General features: G+C 46.5%; 1 protein-coding gene across 1 annotated transcript in view; it reads right to left on the bottom strand.

Moving 5' to 3' along the window:
- The window catches only part of stab2 (stabilin 2), a 173,861-nt gene that overhangs the window by 155,709 nt on the left and 3,176 nt on the right, over window positions 1-14,976 (bottom strand). The window lies entirely within an intron of this gene.

Raw genomic sequence — 14,976 nt, 5'->3', positions numbered from 1 at the left:
GAGGGAGGAAACCTGCTCCAATGACTTAGATACCAACACCAGCTGCCTAGACAGCACACTTATTTTTCATTCATTTAAATGGTGGGGTCAGGGCTATTAGGGAATTCTGCTGACGATTCCACAAAACCTCAATGTATCAGCTTTACAAGAACCAATTCAAATCTTGCAGTTGACTTTGTAATCAAGTTGCACAGCAGCGAGTCAACAAGGCTCCTTCAACAGCAGCTCCTGAAACCCACACCTCCACCACCCAGAAGTACAAGGGCAGCAGGTGCACGGGAATACCACCAGCTTCAGGTTCTCCTCCAGGCCACACAGCTCTCCGGCTTGGAAATGCAACACCATTCCTTCATAGTCGCTTGGGCAAAATCCTGGAACTCCCTACCTATCAGCCCAGTGGGAGGACCTACACAACGTGGACTGTGGTGGGTCAAGGTGAAGGCCACCTACCTTCTCAAGGGAGGTGAGGGTCAGGGAACACATAATGACCTTGACAGCATCCCAAGGATGAACAAAAAAATCACTCCGCTCAGATCGGAGGAATGCCTCCTCTCAATAGCTCCAGTGGGAAGTTAAGTCCAAGCACAAAGGAATTTCACTCCCATTGCCAAACAGCCAATAATCTTACCCTTTGCTCAGACCTCAATCCAATTAGGACTCAGTGGGGCAGAAATTCCTTTTGAATGACAGCGCACAACTGCCGGTACCTTCAATATCAGAGGAATAAGTGGTCATGATTCTTGCCTATTGAGTCCCTCTGCAACGGTACATGTTTGGATGTCAACTGGGGGACTGGTTCAGTCTGAGCCTCGACAACTCATAATGTTAACTCTTCTACTGGCATCTCATGTCTACACATGTACGTACACACACACACACACACTCACATACACACACATATCCTTCTGGATTTAATTGAATGGGGGTATTGGGTAGCTGCTGTTGTGTGTGGCATATAATCCCAATGGGTGTCCCAACATGGGGACAACATGGGAGGAACTTTCAATTATATTAAAAAGCAACTAATGTTTAATTTAATATAAATAAATAATAGATTGGAATATGCCTTTAATTAATTAATTGTTGAAATGTAGTAGTTTTTAAAAAGTAATAACTAGTCACCTTCAGAAATTGGGAACTGCACCTCAGGAAGGATATATTGGTCTTTGGGTGTTTTAATATGCCTTAAAGTGATGGCGCATGTGAACATATATACATGGACAGAAAGCTTGAGGACATCAGAGCTGCAGAGCTGTGTGCGTGTATTCCACTCCAGGCCAAAATGAAACTGAGACTGGATCACATGACACACTTCTCTTAAAGTGATGACATGCTGATATCCCTTCAAAGCACATTACAACCAGAAGAGGATGTCATGCAAATTTACCAGAATAAATGGAATACTCTCCACTTGCCTGGATGAGTACAGCTCCAACAACACTCAAGTAGCTTGACACCATTCAGGACAAAGCAGCCTGTTTGATTGGCACCCCATCCACAAACATTCACCCCCTCCACCACCGACACACAGAGCCAGCAGTGTGTACCGTCTACAAGATGGATATCACCAAGGCTTCTTAGATATCACTTTCCAAACCCATGACCACTACCATCTAGAAGGACAAAGGCAGCAGACAAACGGGAACAACACCACTTGCAAGTTCTCTTCCAAATCACTCACCATCCTGACTTGGAAATATATCGCTGTTCCTTCACTGTCGCTGGGTCAAAATCCTGGAACTTACTCCCGAACAGCACTGTGGGTGTACCTACACCACAGGGACTGCAGCAGTTCGAGAAGGCAGCTCACCGCCACCTTCTCAAAGGCAATTAGAGATGGGTAATAAATGCTGGCCTAGCCAGCGATGCCCACATCCCATAAATGAATAAAAAAAAGAAACTGGGGCTTAAATGTTAAATTACCAGGACAGGTTGCATAAACTTGGCTTGTATTCCCTTGAGTGTAGAAGATTGAGGGGTGATTAGATTGAAGTATTTAAAGTATTAAAAAGATTTGGTAGGATGGACATGGAGGAACTATTATCTTTTGTGGAAGAATCAGGAAAAAGAGGACATAGAGAAAAGAATAGGTCATTCAGCCCCTCAACCTTGCCTATCAATCAAAGGGATGATAGCCAATCTGTATCCTGACTCCACCCACCTGTCTTGGCTCCGTAACCTGACTTGGAAATATATTGCTGTTCCTTCACTCCGTACGCCAATACTGCCCTTGGCTAGCAAAAATCAATTGCTCTTGGATTAAATAAAAGTTTTTTTGAAAAGCTATTAATTGAGCTAGCACCTACTTCAGTGTGAGATCTATACTTCTCCTACCATTCGTGTGAAGAAGTGTTTCCTAACTTCTTTTCTCAATGGTCTGGCTTTCAAATTGTATTTTTGCTAGGTAAGAAAGGGGTATGGAACAAAGACAGATAACTGGAGTTGAGGTAAAGATGGGACATTATCGAATTGAAGAGTGGAACAGATCCAAGGGCTGAATGGCCTCCTCCTTCCCTATGCTTCCTAATTAATTGAGGGTAAGGATAATAGCTGCGTGTTTCAATCACCTTGCCATTTTCCTCCCTTTGACCAAGTCTTCAAGTCCCCTGCTTCACTCTCCTCCCCCCTTTCCCAGGCTCAGTGTCCATCTCACTCTCATGCTCTTCCTGCCTTGCCATGAATGAAAGGGATTGACATTTTCCTCCAGCCCCATCGATCATAGGAAGGCAGGAGGAGGCCATTCAGCCTCTCGAGTCTGTTCTGCAGCCATTCAGTGAGACCATGGCTGATCTGCGGCCCAACTCCATATACCCTATGATCCACGAGATGAGAGCAGGAGTGCCTATCTGTTCTCTGTCTAATTCTGGCCCACTATGACCAACAGTTTTAATATCCCATGGTTTAGAGTTATTTGCATGTTGAGTCAGTACTTTACAGCTGTATAGTAGAATTTTTCAGCTACTGTATACTTGTAAATTAGTTAATATTTATGAGTGATAATCACCAGCAATGTGAATAGAGATTTCTGAGACTTCCTTAGGTCAGTGGTGTGCAGTCAACAACAGTTCATCCCCTGCTCCTCGGCCCCTTTTTCATGACTAGTAATCATCACAACTGTTTCCTAATGGCAGGATGTTTAAAATCCTTAGATTAACCTAACTGTAGGATTAATGGGCCCCCTTATCAATAAGGAAACATTAAGTATAACTCACTGGATAACAATGTTAAGGTCAGGAAGACAGAACCCTCTTTGCTCGACCAAGTTTCAGTTTAGCCACCAAGATAATTATTGTTGCAACTATATTGTGAGATTGTGTCTGAAATTGTTCACCCTGCCCTTACATGCTCCCTGTGTAAGAAGAAATAAAGAAATAATTTGCATTTATATAGCACCTTTCATGAGCTCAGGGCATCCCAAAGCCCTTTACAACCAATGAAGTACTTTTGATGTGTAACCACCTTTGCAATTAAGGAAATGCAACAGCCAATTTGTGCACAGCAAGGTCCCACAAACAGCGATGAGATAATGATGATATTAGCTGTTTGAATGATGTTGGGATAAATATTGGCCAGGACACCAGGGAGAACTTTCGTGTTCTTCTTTGAAGAAGTGCCGTGGGATCTTTTACATCCACCTGAAAGGGCAGACATCTCATCCGAATGGTGGTACTTCCGAGAGTGGAGCACTCCCTCGGTGTTACACTGGGAGGGCCAGATTGGGATTTGTGCTCCAGCCTCTGGAGTAGGACTAGACTGTCACAATACATGGGGCAGAATCTCCTGTTTGGCGTACGGGGGCGAAGTGTAAAATGACGCGCGGTGACGTTGGGCGTGTGTCCCGACGTCACCAGGCATCATTCCGATCTTCAGTTCAGCAAACGCGCACCAGGGTCGGCTGCACGCCCACCGCACTGTCAAAGGCCTGTTAAGGCCATTAATAAACTAATTGAAGTACTTGTCAGGGCTGCCTGACCAACCTTAAGGTCGGCGGGGGGCAAGCGAAGAGCCCAGGTGGCCTTTACATTTTTCATGCAACCTCATCCACGGGCGGGATGAGGTTTCCTGAAGGTTTTATTGATTCAATAAAAATTTTCGTGAAAATTCATAAACATGTCCCAGCTCGTGTGACACTGTCACATGAGGGGACATGTCTGAATAATTTTATTTTCTCTTTTTTCCAATGGGTCAGTATGAAATTAATCTCGCTGAGGCAGCTCCGTGCTGCAGGGAGATTTCTGCGCTCTTTCGTGCGCATGTTTGAAAGAGCGCAGGCCCCGACTCTCCCTCTCCCTGTCCCTCTCCCTCCTCCCCCTGCCCGCACAGGTAGCACTTCCGGGTGTGCTTCACGCTGCTGGGCGGGTCTTAGTTGGCCCGCCCAGGTAAAATGGCGGCGCACAGCTGACCGTGGGTGGCGATCGGCTCTGCACCCACCCACGCCCGGTCCCGATTGGCCCACCTGACAGGGAGAAAATTCTCCCCATAAGGGGCCAGGTTCCTCAACTTGTAATGAAATTGTAACTGTGTGCACTAGGAACGAGTGGCCGTGTTTTCCTCTTCCCTGCATTTGGATGATTAGCATTTCTCAGGCTCTGATGAAGAAGAATGGGAGGGAAACCTTCTTCTGTCAGCTCTCCAGCTCTCCTGGGTGTCCCGGCTTTCCCTGGAACTTCCCCAGTGCAAGTAAATGGACCTGTGCTTGCATTAGCCGCAGGCCTATCTTTCCATTTAAACGAAGCAGGGGTAGGTGTGTTGTGCTTAGTCGTATATATAGTGTAATGGAGCTAAGACCTCACACTATATTTTTATGAAATATATACATAAGTATATATATATATAGATATATATATTTATATATTCATGGCTACTTCCTAAAAATTTTTCAAAACTGGACAAGGACTTTAAAAAGGTTGAAGTTACATCTGCCTGTAGCCCTGAACAATAAGAACTAATCTAGCAGTATCGAAGAAATTTGTGCCTTATTATCTCTGAAGAGACACTAACAACCTTGTGAGCGGACTGCAGGAACCAAATTCAAAGGGAATTATACAAAGGCCATCTACATTTCCTAAGCCAGGTCTGGCCAATCCAATGGAGAATACCAGTCTGCTAGGCTAGGACAAAGGATCCTGCAACTTTCCTTTCAAATTCTTAATGGCTGAAACATTAACAATCTCAAGAATCCAAACAAAGGAATATACATCCTCTGTCAAAGCCAAAGTGGAGAGGTGGGAGTCACGTGACATGACCCCCTTAGCCGGAAGAAGCTGTAGCACTGTCTTGCTGTTCTGCCAACCAGTCTGCCATTTTCCATCTAGCAAGCAGCAGCTCAGAAAAAAGGGCTCTGTCCAAGTTTGAATACCTGCCCACTCCCCCTCCCCCTCCTCCCATCTGCACTGTTTCTACTGGAACTTCTTAACTTCTGTACCAGCGCTTGCAAGACTAATTCACCTCTATGCGCCTATCCCAACAAGGAAGTCACCTCTCCTGAAAAAGTGAATTATCTAGCATCAGTCTTCAACCAGCCGACTTTGTGAAAGATTACGCCATTGGGCTTTGATTCTGGACTCTGGACTCATGTGAAACAATAAGTCTTTGCTCTGAGGTCTTTGCCCTGTAAATGTTTCTTTCTCTATCCCTCTTTTATTGTATGAATGCAACAGGGGCTACGTAGTGACACCTCCCTCCCGCATTTTAAGTGTGTGATTAAATTACCCCTCTGAATTTACCCTATCTCCAGCTTGCTGCGGGGTTATTAATATAAATTGGATTACGCCAAAACAAAGAGGTTGGGAAATACGCCACTGCTCGTAGAGGGGGGAATCAAAGCCAAAAACATCTTTCTGTTTATGTTCGAGTGGTGAGAGGAGAAATCAGAGCTGTTTAAAATAATCCCCCTCCTGTCTGTAACATTAGTTCCATTTACAGCACAGAAACAGGCCATTTGGCCCAACTACCGGTATTTATGCTCCACATGAGCCTCTTCCCAACCTCTTCATCTCGCCCCCATCGACACAAGCTTCTGTTCTTTTCTGAGCCTTATGTATTTATCTAGCTTCCCCTTAAATCCATCCACTCCTTGTGGTAGCGAGTTACATATTTTAACCACCCTCTGGCTAAAGTAGTTTCTCCTGAATTCCTCATTGGATTTATTAGTGATGATCCTAAGTTTATGGCCTCTAGTTTTGGTCTCCCTCCCTCCACCTCCCTGCCCTCACCCCCACAAGCAGAGACGTCTTTTAACCTATCGAACCACTTCATAATTTTAAAGACCTCTTCTTTTTTCTAAAGAAAGGAGCTCCTCCCTGTTACATCTTTCCAGATAGGTATAACCTCTCAGTTCTGGTATCATTCTAGTAAATCTTTATTGCACCCTCTCCAGTGCCTCTTCTAATATGAAGGCTCTTGACTATTGCCTGTTCAGTCTTATCCTTCCCTCTTCATTTTGGTGAGATTCATAGGACACTCATTCATCTCCCTCCCTCTACTATCAGAAAATGACGTTTCTGGTGTGCACTTCTCAACAGCTTCTCTCTTTTCAGGACTGAACATTCAATAATAAGGACACACCCAGCAAAACAATAACAGACGTGAGGTTTAAATGTTGCGGAGTTTGATATCAAGGAAGCAATTCATGAGCGTTTGGTGAATGTAGAGGCAATCGTTTGAATCTAAAACGGATCTAAGAGTGTTTTGGAATCCTTTGGGTGTGTAACCGAGCTGGTGGGTGGAGTGTGGCGGAGGTCGAATGTATAGACTTGCAGGATGCATCTGCCAAGATTTTTCTTGAGACTGAAATGGTCTTTGGATAAAGCAGGATAATAAATTGGTTTGATAACTTGGCTTATTAGGAAAAAGAGAATGGAGATCCGTAATATTTATTCTAACTGGGCAGCTATCTTACAAGCATTCCAGGCTAGGAACCTTCCTGTTCACAATATTTATGAATGACCTTCACGAAGGGGTAAGCTAAAGAGGAAAGAACAATCTTGAATTTATATTTCACAACCTCAGGATGTCCACAAGTGCTTTACTAGCTAACAAAGTACTTTAGAAGTGCATTCACTATTGTAATGTAGGTCAGGCAGCAGCAATTTTCACACAGCAAGTTCCCATAAAGAGTAATGAAGTAAATAACCACTTGCCTAAGGTTGAGGGATAAATATTGGCCATGACCCAATAACTCTCCCCTGTCCTTCTTTGAATCGTGTCATGAGATCTTTTATATCCACCTAACAGTGCAGACAGGGTCAGTTTAACATTTCATCTAAAAGGTCCCTCTGACAGTGCAGCACTCCCTCAGTATGGCACTGATGTGCCAGCCTAGATTATATGCACAAGTACCTGGAGTGCGACTTGAACCTATACTCAGAAGTGAGGGCGCTACCACTGAGGCAAAGCTAACCTTATGTAGAACGTATATAAGTTTGCAAGATGTTCCAAGGGAAGGTAAGAAAGACATAACATTGACTAGATACATCACATTTGTTCTTGAGAAATTTAAGGTGATAAGACACTAACATGGTGAATACGATTACAAAAGTTTATCATTAAAGAGTGTGAATCAAGATAAAAGATTTGTGTGTTGATTAGAGAATGAAATGTCATCACCGTTTGGATGGATTTAATTGCCTTTTCCACATTCTTGACAAGAACATTCTTATATCAAATTACCTTATTTCAGTGGCACTTATCACAGGATCACAGAATTGTTGCAGTGCAGAAGGAGGCCATTCGGCCCATCATGTCTACAATAGCTCTCTAAATGAGCAATTCACCGAGTGCCATTCCCCCACCTTTCACCTGTGACCCTGCACATTCTTCCTTTCCAGGTAACAGTCTAATTCTCTTTTGAATGCCTCGACTAACTTGCCTCTGCCACAATCTCAGGTAGTTCACTCCAGATCTTAACCTCTCACTGTGTGAAAAAGTTTTTTCTCATATCGCATTTGCTTCTTTTGCCCATTAAATTTAAATTTGTGCCCTCTCGTTCTCGATCCTTTCACATGTGGGAACAGTTTCTCCCTATCTGCTTTGTCCAGACCTCTCATGATTTTGAATGCTTCCAGCAAATCTCTTCTCAGCCTTCTTTTCTCCAAGGAAAATAGTCTTAACTTCTCCAATCTGTCTTCATAACTGAAGGTCCACATCCATGGAACCATTCTTCTGAATCTTTTCTGCATCTCTCCATTGCTTTCTCATCCATCTTAAAGTGGGCACCAGAACTGGACACAATACTCCAGCTGAAGCTGAAATAGTGTCTTATACAAGTTCAACATAACCTCCTTGCTCTTGTACCCTATGTCCCTATCACTAAAGCTTAGGATACTGTATGCTTGATTAACTGCACTCTCAACCTGTCCTGCCACATTCAATGACTTATGCACATGTACACCCAGGTCACTGCTCCTGAACCCCCTTTAGAGTTGTTACCTTAATTTATTTTGTCTCTCCATGCTCTTCCCACCAAAATGAATCATTTCACATTTTTCTGCATTGAACTTTATCTGCCAACTGTCTGCCCATTCCACCAACTTATTTATGTCCTTTTGCAGTTCTACACTATCCTCCTCACAGTTCACAATGTCTCCAAGTTTCATATCATCCACCAATTTTGCAATTGTGTCCTGTACATGAAGGTCTAGGTCATTAATATGTATCAGGGAAACCAAGGGTCCCAACACTGACCCCTGGGAAACTCCGCTACAAAGCTTCCTCCAGCCTGAAAAACATCCATTAACCACTACCCTGTTTCCTGTCACCCAGCCAATTCCATATCCAAATTGCTAATGCCCCTTTCATTCCATGAGCTATATAACTTTGCTCACAAGTCTGTTGTGTGGCACTGTATCAAATGCCTTTTGGAAACACATGTACACCACAATAGCATTGCCCTCACCAACCCTCTCTATTAACTCTTCATAAAGCTCAAGCAAGTTAGTTTAACATAGGCCAGAATCTTTGGGTCGCAAGCGGGGGCGGGGCCCTGCTCGCCAACGCGTAAAATGATCCACGGTGATATCGGGTGCGTGTCCCAATGTCACCGTGCGTCATCAGATCTTCAGTTCAGCGGACAAGCAGGGAGTTGGCTGCGGGCCCACCGAACTGTCAAAGGCTTATTAAGGCCATTTAAATACTAATTAAAGTTATTAACTGAGCTGCCCATCCAACCTTAAGGTTGGCGGGGGTGCAGGCGAAGAGCCCAGGCGGCCTTCGCATTTATCATGAAACCTCATCCTCATCGGACGGGATGAGGTTTCATGAAGGTTTCAAAACATTAATAAAATTTTTCAGTAAGATTCATTGACACTCTCACATGAGGGGACATGTCTTAAACATTTTTTCTTTCCCTTATTAAAATTTTTTAAAAATCAAACTAATTTCCCCTGAGGCAGCTCTGTGCCTCAGGGAGATTTCTGTGGTCTTTTGCACACATGCGCCAAAGAGCCCAGGCCCCGACTCTCCCTCCTCCCCCCCACCCACACAGGGAGCGCTCAGCACTTCCGGGTGCATGTCACGCTGGGCGGGCCTTAATTGGCCCCGCCCATGTAAAATGGCAGCGCAGCCAATTGCGGGCAGTGATCGGTTGCGCGCCCGCCTGTGACCACTCCCCCCGATGGGGAGAAAATTCTCCCCGTGATTTTCCCTTAATAAATCCAAGCTGGCTTCCCTTAATTAACCCATATTTGCCCATGTGGCTATTAATTTTGTCCAGAATTATTGTTTCCAGAAGTTTCCCAGCATAGAGATTAAGCCGACTGATCTGTAGTTGCTGGGCTTATCTTTACACCTTTTTTTGAACAGAGGTGTAACGTTTGCAATCCTCCAGTCCTCTAGCACCTTCCCTGAGTCTAAGAAAGACTGAAAAATTATGGTCAGTGCCTCTGGAATTTCCACTCTCACTTCCCTCAGTCTCCTTGGCTGCATCTCATCCGGTCCTGGTACTTCATCAAATTTAAGTGCAGACAGCTTACCTAATGCTGCCTCCTTATCAGTTTTAAACCTTTCTAGTGTCTGAATTAACCTCTTCTTTCACCATGGCCTGGGTAGTATCTTCTTTCTTGGTAAAATATTCATTTAATATCTCAGCTATGTCCCCTGCCTCCATGCGTAAATCCCCTTTTCGGTCTCTACTTCCTACTCCTCCTTTTATGACTTGTTTGCTGTTTATATGTCTATAGAAGACTTTGGAATTCCTTTTCATGTTGCCTGCCTGTCTCTTTTCATACTCTCTCTTTGCTTTTCTTATTTGCTTTCTCACCTTCCCTCTGAACCTTCTGTATTCAGCCTGGTTCCCAATAGTGTTTTCTACCTAACCTCTGTCATGGGCATAGTTTTTCTTCTTTACCTTAATTTCTATTTCTTTTGTCATCCAGGGAGTTCTGAATTTGTTTGCCCTGCCTTTCCCTTTCGAGGGAATATACCTTGACTGTGCCTGAATTATCTTTGCTTTGAAGGTAGTCCATTGCTCAGCTACCACTTTTTCCACCAACCTTTGACTCCAGATCATTCTTACCCAATTGGAGTTGGCTTTCTCCCAGTTAACTACCCTTATTCTGGATTGTTCTTTGGCCCACACTTTGTTATCACTTGGCTCACCTTATTCCCAAGCACCAGGTCATTCAGGGGATGTGGGCGTCGCTGGCTAGGCCAGCATTTATTGCCCATCCCTAATTGCCCTTGTTCAGAGGACATTTTTGAGAGTCGACCACACTGCTGTGGATCTGGGTTCACATGTAGGCCAGACCAGGTAAGGATGGCCGATTTCCTTCCTTAAAGGGCATTAGTGAACCAGATGGATCCTAATGACAATTGGCAATGTCTTCATGGTCTTCATCAGGCTTTTAATTCCAGATTTTATTTTTATTGAATTCAATTTTACCATCCACCATGGTGGGGTACAAACCTGGGTCCCCAAAGCATGACCCTTAATATCTGGATTACTAGTCCAGTGACCAAGCCACCGCCTCCCATAGCAGTGCCTCCTTTCTCGTTGGACTGAAATCATACTGCTGTAGAAAACTTTCCCGAACTCAGGGAACTCTTGCCCTTCTCTGCCCTTTACACTACTGCTATCCCAGTCTATTTTTGGGTAATTAAAGTCCCCCATTACAACTAGTCTATAATATTTGCACCTCTCTGCAATTTCCTTGCGCATTTGTTCCTCTACATCCTTCCCAGATTCAACAACTGTAAAACTTTTTGCCAGCGCAATGTTGCTCTACATTATAAGTGCTATATTCCATCGTAATTATCGCATTCTCCAAAAAGAGTTATCAGTTCCTTTCTAAATGGTCCCTAAATTAGTTCCTAAATGGCTCAGTTACTTATTGGTATGGTGTTTATGGTCCCGGGCTGGTTAGCCAGAGGCCTGGACTAAACATCTGGGGCAGGATTTTTCAGAGGGAAGGAGTTCGTTCCCCCACTGATTCTTCGGGCTGTGAAACAATTCCACCTCAGAAAGTTACCGGCAAATCAGATTGGCCGGCAGCTCTGTAGTTCCAGCAACACCAGTTGCAGCAGTGGTCTGGAATGGGACTAAAAGCAGTCCCCAGAACCAAAACCCCTGAGTCCAGGACCAGGTAAGTGTGGGCGGTCTCACGGTGGGGTGGAGAGGTGAGGCTTGGGGAGGTGGGGACAGCGAGGTGGGGGTCTTGATGGAGAGGGTGGGGAGGGGAGGGGAGGGGGAGTGCGCACTTGCAGGGGCATATCTTGGGGGGATAGGTGCCAGGTTTGGAAAGGAGGTCATTGGAAGTGCCCCCCTTCCCTACATCTGAGGCCTAAGCAGGGTGACTTGCCAGACTTAACCCCATCTCTTAGCTCCTTCTGCCAGCCTCAAAACTGGTCATTAACTGCCCACTTGCAGTACAATACAGTATCCTGAAGTATACATTTGGCTTTGATTGCATTAGACTTCTGTACTGGGAGTCAATTTTTCCCATTCACTCTAGACCAGAGAAGCTGGGATGGTTCTCCTTAGAACAGAGAAGGTTGAGCGGAGATTTAATTGAGGTGTTCGAAATAATGAGAGGATTTTAATGGGAAAGAGAGGATCATTTTCCATTGGCAGCAGAGTTGGTAAACAGAAGACACAGACTCAAGGTATTTGGAAAAAGAACCAAAGGGGAGATGTGGAGGAATATTTTTACACGGCAAGCGGTTACAATCCGGAATGCGCTGCTTGAGATTCAATGGCAACTTTCAGAAAGAGAATTGGATAGATACTTGAGAAGGAAAGTAAAATTGCAGGGCTGCGGGGGAAGAGTAGGGGGGGTGGGATTAACTGAATTGTTCAATCCCCCCCCCCCCCCCCCCCCCCCCCCCCCCCCGCACCCCCCCACCCCACCCCACCCCGGGACCGGCTTGATGGTGGAGCTGTGAGAAAGTTCACACAGGTTGGGCCTGAATTTCACGCTCCCCTGCCGGAGGGTTTTTAGGTGGGGGGTAGGGGAGGCGTGGAACTGAAGGAACGGGATTCTCTCCGGGTTCCCGCCTGCCCCGACATCACAGCGATTTTACGCTGGGGGTGGAGGTGGGGCAGGGCCTTGGACAGGACACCCGCCCTTGCACCCCCCATTTGAGGCCCTTACGTGGACAATAACTGACCACGTTTCCTGCCCAGCCTCAAATTTTGAGGCTGGAGGGAGGATTTGCCTGGGGTGGGGGAGCCCAAAAAGGAACAGGTTTAGGCCTCGGGTGGGAAGCGGGTGGGCACCTCCAGCAGTAGCTCCCTTTCTCATGTTTCAGTGCAGACTCGATGGGCCGAAGGGCCTTTTCTGCACTGTCAGATTCTGTGATTCTGACTTTGGCCACCACCCCCCCAACCCTTAAGGTCCAGTGGTCCCTGGACCTGGCTCCCCACCATCCCCCATGCCCCCCCCACCCCCCACCCCACCCTCACCACCTTTCTCCCGACACCCCAATTTCCCACTTTCAACTCTCTCCCAAGCCTTCCCTGTCCTCCCCACCCTGGGGCCCCCAGAATGTACCTTGCCATCCAGCCCCAGGACTGAAGCATGCCCCATGTTGAAGCACTTAATTCTCCGTCCACTGCAGCTCCTGTCACTGCAGGGACTAGAGAGCTTCTGGCCAATCAGATTGGCTGGCAGCCACTCTAAGGCGGGGCTTCCTCCTGAGCGAGGGGCAGAAGTCCCCCCCTCCAGCCAATTGAGGCTCGAAATGGGGTGTGAAATGTCTGTGGGGGTAGTCGGTGACGGTGGAGACGTGTTCCCCACCGACTCTTCGGATGGCGGGAAGTGTCGCCATCCGAAATATGCGAGCCTTGGCGTCTGGTCAACGGGCCGATGCGTTTCTGTCTACAGTCGATCTTCCCGGAGGTTACCCATCCAACAGCAGCGGGGTAGCCACTCTACATCATCAACTGAGCATCTGTGGGCTGATTGGGCGCACGGGGCCTTCCACTGAGGCCAAGCCTGGTAGGTGCCTGGAGGCGGCCGTCCAACGGCTGGCCTGCAGCCCTGGCGAGGCCTCCGAAAATCAGCAACCCTCAACACCAACACCCCCCCCCGCCCCCCACAACCCCCCTCAGCCACAACCATCGACCAGTTCCTTACAAACAAATCCAAACCTCTTCAGGGGGTGCCTCAAGACAGAGGTGTCCTCGTGGTCTCCTATGACAGCAGCAGCACCCACCACTGGCAGTGGGGCTGCTGTCTTCCCAAGGCCAACCGATTGGACCCGCAGCCTCAGGGGTCACCCTCCCCCACCAACACCCCCACCCCCCAGCCTCCCCAGCCTCCCCACCCCCCCACCACTAGCCCAATCCTCCAGCCTTTTAATTGGCTGCCTCCGGGATGATCTCCTGACAGCCAAAAAAGGGTTGGGACCCGGAAACAGTTCTGACTCACGCTCATAGCCTCAGAGCAAAAGACTCCGCACTCGTGGTGCTGACACAGGGATGATAGGCCGAATGGCCTCCTTCTCCGCTGTGTGATCCCCCGATTCAGTTATTGTCACCCAATGTCTTCCCTTTCCCCAGCTGCTTCCCAATGTGAACACCGTTACCCTCCCTGAAACCAGTTATATTCCACCCGTATGTTAGCATTCCCGAGGAAATTACAGCAAGCTGCTACTGAGCGTTACCAGAAATCGTCACCAGTTCCTACAAACATCTGCAGGACTTATAACCCAAAAAACGTGACTTGACAGCTCAATGTTCCTGATCCAAACTCAAACATGAAAATCCACCCGCCTGTTGGAACTCAAACCTTCCCTGGACTCGTACTCCATACTCACACTGGGCTGTCCCCCTGATGCACGTGACCAACAACAACAAAAAAGTTTTTGCATTGATGTAGCGCCTGTCACAACCTCAGGATGCCCCAAAGCCCTTTTCAGCCAATTAAATACTTTCTGAAGTGTAGTCACTGCTGTGAGGTGGGAAATGCGGCAACCAATTTGTGCACAGCAAGCTCCCACACAAACAGGAGTGCAACAATGACAGGATAATCCATTTTTAGGCAATGAGTTAAAGACCAGGTAAATGCAAGTTATTGTTCATCGTGATAAACGTTGGTCAAGGCACAAGGGAGATCTCCCCTCCTCTGAAATGGTGCCATGGGATAATTTCAACCCACCTGAGAGGATAGATGGGGTTTAATGCCTCACCCTTTTTTTCCCCCTTTATCCTTTCATGGGATGCAGGCATGGGTGTCAATGATAAGGTCAGCATGTGTTGCCCTTCAACTTAGTGGCTTGCTAGACCATGTCAGAGAGCAGTTAAGAGTCAACGACACTGCTGTGGATCTGAGTTCACATGTAGGCCAGACCAGGTAAGGTTGGCAGATTTTCTTCCCTAAAGGGCATTAATGAACCAGATGGGTTTTTACGGCAATCAATGATAGTTTCGTGCTCTAGATTTATTAATTGAATTTAAATCCCTCTAGCTGCTGTAGTGGGGTTTGAACCCATGCCCCGAGGCGTTCGCCTGTGCCTCAGGCTTACTAGCTGCCACTACAC

This window comes from Cetorhinus maximus, chromosome 22, assembly GCF_964194155.1.
Source record: "Cetorhinus maximus chromosome 22, sCetMax3.hap1.1, whole genome shotgun sequence".
Lineage (NCBI taxonomy): Eukaryota > Metazoa > Chordata > Chondrichthyes > Lamniformes > Cetorhinidae > Cetorhinus > Cetorhinus maximus.
This window is presented reverse-complemented; position numbering and strand designations above follow the sequence as displayed.